This window comes from Camelus ferus, chromosome 23 (assembly GCF_009834535.1).
Source record: "Camelus ferus isolate YT-003-E chromosome 23, BCGSAC_Cfer_1.0, whole genome shotgun sequence".
Lineage (NCBI taxonomy): Eukaryota > Metazoa > Chordata > Mammalia > Artiodactyla > Camelidae > Camelus > Camelus ferus.
Window position 1 is genome coordinate 33698463 of NC_045718.1, and position 9715 is coordinate 33708177.

Here is a 9715-nt window from a genome sequence, read left to right on the forward strand (position 1 = left end):
TACTCTGTCTTGCTAGGAACTGATGGGGTGAATTTTCTTCAAACGTGAGTTCAACAAATTGTGAAAGATTACAGGATTTAATGAACAGAAGCACAAATCGTTCAAGAGAGAATATCCTCAAAGCTGTCTTCTTTTTGCTATTCTTCCTATAGAAAATTTCATTAGAGCTGAAGAACATTATCTGAGTTTGAGGAACTAAAGAGGCCTATAAGAATGTGCAGTTGGGCTGACTCCCGTCCCTGTAAATCAATGTGTCCCCAAAAATGCATTGCAGTGAACACTGACCACATCATATTCCTCCAATTAGGGATGTTTCTGATGAAGAATTTTGACTAAAGATCCACTGAAGATGGTATAATGCACCAAAAATTCAGCTTTCTTTACAGCTTTCCTCAGAGCTGCATTGGCTGAGCTGAAATGTTCTTCTTAATGTAACCTTCCCAGATTACCTTCATAACATGCAGGCAACCTTATGCCATACATGGAAATCATGGTTTTTATCATCAATTCCCTATAAGGGATTTTGCCTTGTCCTTATTTTCTCCTAAAGAACAACATGACATGTATATTTGTGCAGATGATATGCCTAAAGATGACTATGTAAAGAGCATCCTTTACACATTTCCTTACATTCACTGTGTGGAATGTGAAGAACCATGAAAAGCTCATGTATTAAGGACAAACTTGCACAGAAACCTCTCACATTATGGATGGACTGTACTCTTGAATAGGTAAAAGACTGCACTTTCAACTTCTGGGAAAAAGTCAAACTAACATTTCCCCAAGAGTATTCCAGGTTTTCAAGATTTTAAAATCTGAGAGGCACAGGCTTTCTTATTTAAAAGATATACTCACATGAATATTTATACACTGTCAACTATGCAAATGAAAATGATTTCAGAAAATGATGAAGTGGAGGAAAGAAACGCAGTTTTTAGTGAAATCTGAGAGACTATGATGAAAGGGCCGTGTGCCAAAAGGATAAGACACATATTCAAAAAGTGGCAGAAGACTTAAAACTTCCTCAATTCTTTGATCCTAAGCATGGAAATGATGGTTTGTGGGAGATTTACTAACTTGGAATTACTGGCAAATTTAAGACTGGGTGCATCTAACATGAAGTGCTTTCTCCTGTCCATGTAGTCTTTTCACCAAGTGGACGTTTGCTCGATCGACCTGTTCTGTGAAGTGAACTTTGGGATTACCCTGGTGGTTTGAATGCATGGCCTCAATCACATGTATGACATAGGGTTTACTCTCAATGTCTCAAACGTGGTGATCCCAACAAGGCAGAAGGAAGTTTCCCACACAATCTTTCCTGTAGTAACTAAAACCTAAAGATGCATTGCACAGCACCTAGGGACACTCTGTCGGCAATGTTTCCAACTTCACCGTCAATTGCCTAAATTCAACTGAAGTAGAGATGAAGGGAGCTATCTCGCTGTGAGTGTGTGAGAAAGCCTATCACAGTTTGTAGTTATGCTTGTTTCCCAACAACAAAATACTCCTTTATCATGACAGCGCAGGTGAGGTATATTGTCCACACTCATTTATTCCCACTATGTGTAAAGTCTGAAGGTTTGGGTTGATGTGAGCGAAATTACAAGACCCATTCAAATAATCTTTGCACCTTCATTCGGATGCTTCCAGTAAGCAGTGTCAAGGGAGGGGCTGTTGCCGATCCAAAGAGTAGCTGGTGCCCAGGTCTTTCAAGCAGGAACATACAATAATTTCGGATAGGGTGGAATTAATGCTCATGATGTGTCCCGCGTATTTGCTGAACATTTTGCCATTGATTCCCAGGTTACGATGAATACAAAGATTTTGCATAATAAGCTGGGTAGGAAGAGATCTTTTCCCAATTCTGCTACCGTAAGTTTCCTGTTCTTTGGGAACACATTCAAACTGGGTTCAACTTGAAATCTCAAGTTCAGGTTTAGAGAAACATTTTTCGAAACCGAGTCATAGGCTTCTTTCCCTTTCAGTGTACCGATTTCCCCAGAACGGCACAAGAATGAAATCATCATTACCCGATTCATTTCATGCAGTGAATGTGTTGCAAGGTCCCATGCATGAAGCTAAATATCATAGAGACACCCCTACAAATGGTTTTCCGCATTCATTCTCTGTTTCAATTAGTTAGTAGAACATAAGAGAATAACTGTGATTCCTTCTGGAATAGGGAGAGAGTATCTTGTGGAACACTGACACACAGCCGTTTACTGACTACCAAAGTTCTGTGACTTGCAAACAAAGTGTTGGTGTGAATTCCATTCAAACGTGTTTTCCTAAACTGATGTGTTAAAGCACTGATTGAAGAAAAGCACTCATTTAGGAAACATTACCCTCCAATCTGTCTTCTTTCTTAGTATACTTCCTACAGAAATCTTCAGAACGGGTTATGTATAATGTCTACAATGGATGATGAACGTTTGCTTCCAAATGTGCAAATGGGCTCGCTTCCATCCTTGAAAACCAAAGTGTTCCTAAAAACCAAGCACAATGAAAACTGGCCCATGATGTATTCATCCAAACATGGAAGTTACTGAAGATGATTTTCACCTGATCTAATGCTGAAGAATGTTCCTCTGCACAAAAGAGTCAGCATTCCTGATACATTTTGAATGAGCTGCTGATGACTCAGATGGGATGAGGTGTCTCTAAGTCACTTTGAAAGACGTGCCTTCAAAACATGGAGGGACAGCTCAGGCCAAACATGAAAATCCCAGATTTTGCCTTCAAATCCAAGAAGGGAGTGTACTTCAGGGTTGTCTGTTTCTGAAATGAAACACAGGGAAGCATTTGTTTCAAGTGGACAAGAATTGCAAGAGGATTGCCTGTGGCATTCATTGTTTCTTCACTAGGATATCTTCTGTGGACATGGCTAGTTCTGGAGAAGCTTCGTTACTGAGGCTAAACTTGTGAAATGGCCTTTCCAAGTACTCACAGGCAGTAACTGACAGTGTGCTGTGCTCTACCAAAATCATTAATCACGTCAACTCACCCGTCTGCAGATTGATTCACACGAATGAAATGTTCTAATACCTGTGGAACACAGGTCGACTTATCTAGCAGTTAGTCTCACAAGAATGTTTGACTCGCCATAACTTCATGCCAGCTAGAAGGCTTTTCAAGATGGCTGAAGTTGAGGAAAGAAAGTCAGGAAGCAGTGAAATCTTACGGAACATGAAGAGAGGCTCGCATGCCAAAGACAAATATTCACATTTTAAACTGCCAGAAGACCAAAATATTCCCCTTTTGCTTAGTTCCAAGATGGGAATAGTTTTCCATGACTGGGTGAAGCTAACACAGTGAGCTTCATTCTGTCCAAGTATTCCTTCCAGCGTGTGAAAATATGCTCGAGTGAGACATTCAGTTGTGGGAACTTGCCAATTTCACAGTGGGGATTTAATGCATGGCCTCACTCATGACCTAGAGATAGGACGGGTCCTCAATCGCACTACTTACATGATTCCCAAGAAGGCAGAAGGAGGTTTCACACATACACTTTTTGTCTAGTGACAAGTACCTAAAAGATGCATTTCACAGCCCCTCATTTTCAAGAGACATTCTGTCAACAAAATTTTGCATCTTAGCAGGTGAAGATCCTAATTTCACATAAATAGGAGATGAAAGGAATGGACTCAATGTGAGTGTGTGAGAATCCTATCAGAACTTGGATATTGGATGGCTTCCCCAACACCAAATTTCTCTTATTCCTACAATGCCAAAGAAGGAATTTTTTTCACATTCATTTTATTCCCAAGTTGTGTCACTTATGAACGTTAGGTTTTATCTATAGAAATTTGAATACCCTTTCAAATATTTCTCTTTCCACCTTGCTTAGAATGGTTTGTAGCACCTTGGTCTGCTGGGGGCTGTCAGTGTATCTATTATGAGTTTGGTTCAAGGACCTTCAGGACAGAAACCCAGGCTACTTAGGGAAAACGTGGAAAACTCAGGGTTCCCTTGAACCTGCGATGTTGCTTCATTTATTCCTTTCCATTCCTAGAGTGGAATGATTGACTGAGTTTTGGCATAAGAAGCTGCATAAAGAGAGATCTTCTCCCAATTTTCTCACTTCTCTTGGTATGCTGTTTGGAAACATTTTCAAGCTTGTTTCTATGTGACAACTCGAAACAAAGTTGAGAGGAATTATTTCAGAACCACTATATAGATTTCTTTCCAAATCACAGAAACCGTTTGTCCCCATGATGGCACGAGGCAGAAATCATCTTTAACTGTTTCATGTTGATAAGGGAAATTGTTGCAAGATTTCATGCATGAAGACAAAAGTCACAAACACATTCCTGCAAAAGGATTGTCACAGTGTATCTCAATTATGTACAGCAGGTCAACATTTGTGAAAACCCTGATCCCTAGTACATTAGGGGACAAATTTTTGTGAAACACTAAAATAGATCTGTTTCATAAATGAATAAATACTGTGTCTTTCTAGGAATAGATGGGGCAAATTTTCTTCAAACGTGAGTTCTACAAATTGTGAATTGTTACAGGATTTATTGAACTGAAGCACGAATCGTTTAAGAGACTGCACCATCAAAGCTGTCTTCTTTTTGCTATCCTTCCTATAGAAACCTTCATGAGATCTGAAGTAAATTATCTGAGTTCATGGAAGTACAGTGAACTATAAGAATGTGCAGATGGGCTGAAACCCATCCCTGAAAATCAATGTGTCCCCCAAAATGCAGTGCAATGAACACTGGCCCATGACATATTCCTCCAAATAGGGATGTTTCTGTAGATGAATTTTGCATAAAGATCCTCTGATGTTGGATTAATGCACCAAAAAATCAGCTTTCCTTACAGCTTTCATGAGAGCTGCATTTGGTTGAGCTGAAATGCTCTTCTTAACATCACCTTCCCAGATGTACCTTCATAACATGCAGGCAACCTCATGACATACATGGAAATCATGGTTTTTATCATCAATTCCCAATAAGGGATTTTACCTAGTCCCTTCTGTTCTCCTAAATAACAACATGACATAAATATTGGTGCACATGATATGGCTAAAGATGACTATGAAAGAGCATCCTTTACACATTTCCTTTAATTCACTCTGTGGAATGTGAAGAACAAGGAGAAGCTCATGTATAAAAGACAAACTTGAACAGAATCCTCTCAGAATAAGGATGGACCATTACTTTATTGGCAAAACTCTGCACATTCAAATTCTGGGAAAAATACAAACTAATATATTACCAAGAGTACTCCAGATTTTCAAGATATTAAAATCTGAGGGGCACAGAGACTCCAATCTATAAGGCATTTTCACACGAATATTTATAAGCTGTTAACTAAGCAAAAGAGAATGATTCCAAAAAATGCTGAAGTGGAGAAGGAAAGGCAGTTTTACTGAAATCTGACAGAAAATGTTGACAGGAACTTGTGCCAAAAGGAGAAGCCACATATTCGAAAAGTGACAGAAGACTTAAAACTTCTTCAATTGTTTGAATGTAAGGAGGGAAATTAAGGTCTGTGGGACATTAACTGCTTTGGAATTAGTGGCACAAGTGAGACAGGGTGCATCTAACAAGAAGTGGTTTCTCCTCTCCATGTAGTCCTCTCAGCAAGTGGACGTTTGCTCGATCGACCTGTTCTGTGAGGTGAACATTGGGATTAGCCTGGGGGTTTGAATGCATGGCGTCAATCACATGTAAGACATAGGGCATTTTCTCAGTGCCTCAAAATTGATGATCACAACACGGCAGAAGGGATATTCCCACACAATATATCCTGTAGTAACAAAAACAAAAAAGACATTGCACAGCACCTAGGGACACTCTGTCAGCAATGTTTCCAACTTCACAGTCAATTGCCTTAATTTAACCGAAGTAAACATGAAGGGAGCTATCTCCTGTGAGGGTGTGAGAAAGCCTATCACATCTCGTAGTTATGCTTGCATCCTTACAACAGAAATACTCCTTATCATGACAGCAATTTTGAGGGATATTGTCCACACTCATTGCATTCCCAATATGTGTAAAGTGTCAAGTTTTGGGCTGATGTGAGCAAAGTTACAAGACCCATTCTAATATTCTTCTTTACACCTTCATTCAGATGCTTCCAATAAGCAGTGTCAAGTGAGGGGCTGTGGCTGATCCAAAGAGGAGATTGTGCCCAGGTCGTTCAGGCAGGAACATGGAATAATTTTAGATACAGTGGAAATCAGTGCTCACGAAGTGTCCTGTGTATTTGCTGAACATTTTGCCATTGATTCCCAGGTTACGATGAAGACCAAATTCGGAACAAAAGCTGGGAAGGAAGAGATCTTCTTACACTTCTGCTACCGTTGTTTTCCTGCTCTCCGGGAATCGTTTCAAACTGGGTTCAATTTGGCATCTCAAGTTCAGGATGAGAGAAACATTTTCAGAACTGAGACATAGACTTCTTTCCCACTCACAGTACCCATTTTTCCCAGAATGACACAAGAATGAAATCATCCTTACGCGATTCATTTCATACAGTGAACGTGCTGCAAGGTCCCGTACATGAAGCTAAATATTGAAGAGACACTTCTAAAAATCGATTTCTGCATTCACTCTCTTTCAATACATTAGTTCAACTAAGAGAAAACATATTATTCATTATGGAATAGTAGCCAAGATCTTGCGGAACACTGACACATAGCCGTTTCTGACTGCCAAATTTCTGTGACTTGCAAACAAAGCGTTGGTGTGAATTTCCTTCAAACATAAGTTTTCCCAATTCAGTTGTGTTATAGCATTCATTGAATAAAAGCATTCATTTAGGAGAGATTACTATCCAAGGTGTCTTCTTTCTTAGTATACTTCCTACAGAATTCTTCATAACGGGTGACGTAAATTATCTACATTAAATGATGGACGTATGCTTCTGAATGTGCAAATGGGCTCGCTTCCATCCTTGAAAACCAATGTGTCCCCTAAAACGAAGTGCAATGAAAACTGGCCCATGTCGTATTCCTCCAAATAGGGAAGTTACACAGGATGAATTTCACTTGACCTAACGCTGAAAAATGTTTCTCTGCACAAAACACTCAGCATTCCTGTTAGATTGCGAATGAGCTTCTGTTGACTCTGCTGGGATGAAGTGTCTTAATGTCACATTGTGTGATGTGCCTTCAAAACATGGAGGGACATCTCAGGCCAAACATGAATATCCCGGATTTTGCCATCAAATCCCAAGAAGGAGGTACACTTCAGGTTGTCTGTTTCCGAAATGAAACACAGGGGAGCATTTGTTTCAAGTGGACAAGATTTGCAACGGGATTGCTAGTGGTATTCTTTGCTTCTTCCCTTGGATGCCTTCTGTGGACATGGCAAGATCTGGGGAAGCTGGGTTACTGAGGCTGAACTTGTGAAATGGCCTTTACAAGTACTCACAGGCAGTAACTGACAGTGCGCTGTGCTATACCTAAATCGTGGATCACGTCAACTCACACAGCTGCAGATTGTTCCCGAAGAATGAAAGGTTCTAAATCCTGTGGAACATAGGTCACCTTATCTAGGAGTTATTCTCACAAGAATGATTGTCTCGCCATAACTTCATGCCAGCTAGAAGTCTTTTCAAGATGGCTGAAATTGAGGAAAGAATGTCAGGAAGCAGTGAAATCTTATGGAAGTGAAGAGAGGCTATTACACCAAAGACAAATGCCTCACATTTTAAAACTGCCAGAAGACCGAAAAATTCCACATGTGCTTAGTTCCAAGTAGGAACAGTTTTCCAAGACTGGGTGAAACTAAAACAGTAATCTTCATTCTGTCCATTACTCCTTCCAGCATGTGAAAATATGCTCGATCAATTCATTCAGTGGGAGGAAATTTCAGATTTCACATTGGTTGTAATGCATGGCCTCACTCACCAGCTAGATATACGATGGGTCCTCAATCACACTACTTAAATTATCCCAACAAGGCAGAAGGAGATTTCACACATACACTTTTTGTCTAGAGACAAGTACCTAAAAGATGCTTTTCACAGCCCCTCATTTTCAACAGACATTCTGTCAACAAATTTTCCAACTTAGCAGGTGTCTTTCCTAATGGCACATAAATAGGAGATGAAAGGAATAAACTCAATGTGTGTGTGTGAGAAAGCCTATAAGAACTTGGATATTGGATGGCTTCCCCAACACCAAATTTCTCTTATTCCTACAATGGAGAAGAAGGAAATTTATTCACATTAATTGTACTAATATCAAGGGTCACCTATGAAATTAGGGTTGATTTATGGCAAATAGATGACCCATTCAAACAATCCTCTTTCCACCTTGCTTAGAATGGTTTGTAACACCTTGGTCTTCTGGGGGTCTATCAGTGTATCTATGATGAATTTTGGCCAAGGAACTTCAGGATAGGGACCCAGGCTACTAAGAGAAACCGTGGAATCTCATGTCACCCTTAAACGTGCAATTATGCTTCATTTATTCCATTCCAGTCCTAGAGTGGAATGATTGTCTGAGGTTTGGCACAAGAAGCTGCATAAATTGCAATCTTCTCCCAATTTTCTCCTTCTCTTGGCACGCACTTTGGGAACATTTTCAAGCTGGATTCTATGTGACACATCGAAACAAATGTGAGAGATATTATTTCAGATCCAGTATATAGATTTCTTTCCAAATCACATTAACCGTTTTTCCCCATGATTGCACGAGGGAGAAATCATCCTTACCCATTTCATTTTGAAAAGGAATCTGTTGCAAGATTCCATGCATGTCGACCAACTTCACAAACTCATTCTGCAAATGGCTTGTCACAGTGTATCTCAATTATGTAGAGCACTTCAACATTTGTGGAATCCATGATTCCTTGTGCATTGTGGGACAAGGTTTTGTGGAACACTAAAATAGATCCTTTTCATAAATTACTAAATACTCTGTCTTTCTAGGAATTGACCGGGAGAATTTCCTTCAAATGTGAGTTCTACAAATTGTGAATCATTACAGGAATTGAACCGAAGCACAAATCTTTCAAGAAAGAGTAACCTCAAAGCTGTCTTCTTTTTGATATTCTTCCTGTAGAAAACTTCATGAGAGCTGAAATACATTATATGAGTTCGAGGAACTAGAGAGGCCTATAAGAATGTGAGATGTACTGACTTCATCCCTGTAAATCAATGTGTCCCCAAAAATGCAGTATAGTGAACACTGGCGCACATCATATTCCTCCAAATAGGGATGTTTCTAAGAAGAATTTTGCCTAAAGATCCCCTGATGATGGTTTAATGCACCAAAAACTCAGCTTTCTTTACAGCTTTCCTGAGAGCTATGTTTTACTAAGCTTAAATGCTCTTCATAATGTCACCTTCCCAGCTGTACCTTCATAAAATGCAGGCAACCTCACGCTATACATGGAATTCATGGTTTTTATCATCATTTCCCAATAAGGGATTTTACCTAGTCCCTTCTGTTCCCCTAAAGAACCACATGACAATCACATTTGTGCAGATTGTATGGCTAAAGATGACGATGTAAAAAGCATCCTTTACACATTTCCTTAAATTCACTATATGGAATGTGAATATGAAGGAGAAGCACATTTATTAAGGAGAAACTTTAAAAGAAACCTCTCAGATACTTATGGACAGTTCTCCCTATTAGGCAAAACGCTGCACTTGCAAATTCTGGCAAAAAGTGAAATTAACATCTCCACAAGTGTATTCCAGATTTTCAGGATTATAAATTCTACGGGGCACAGACTCTCCTATCTAA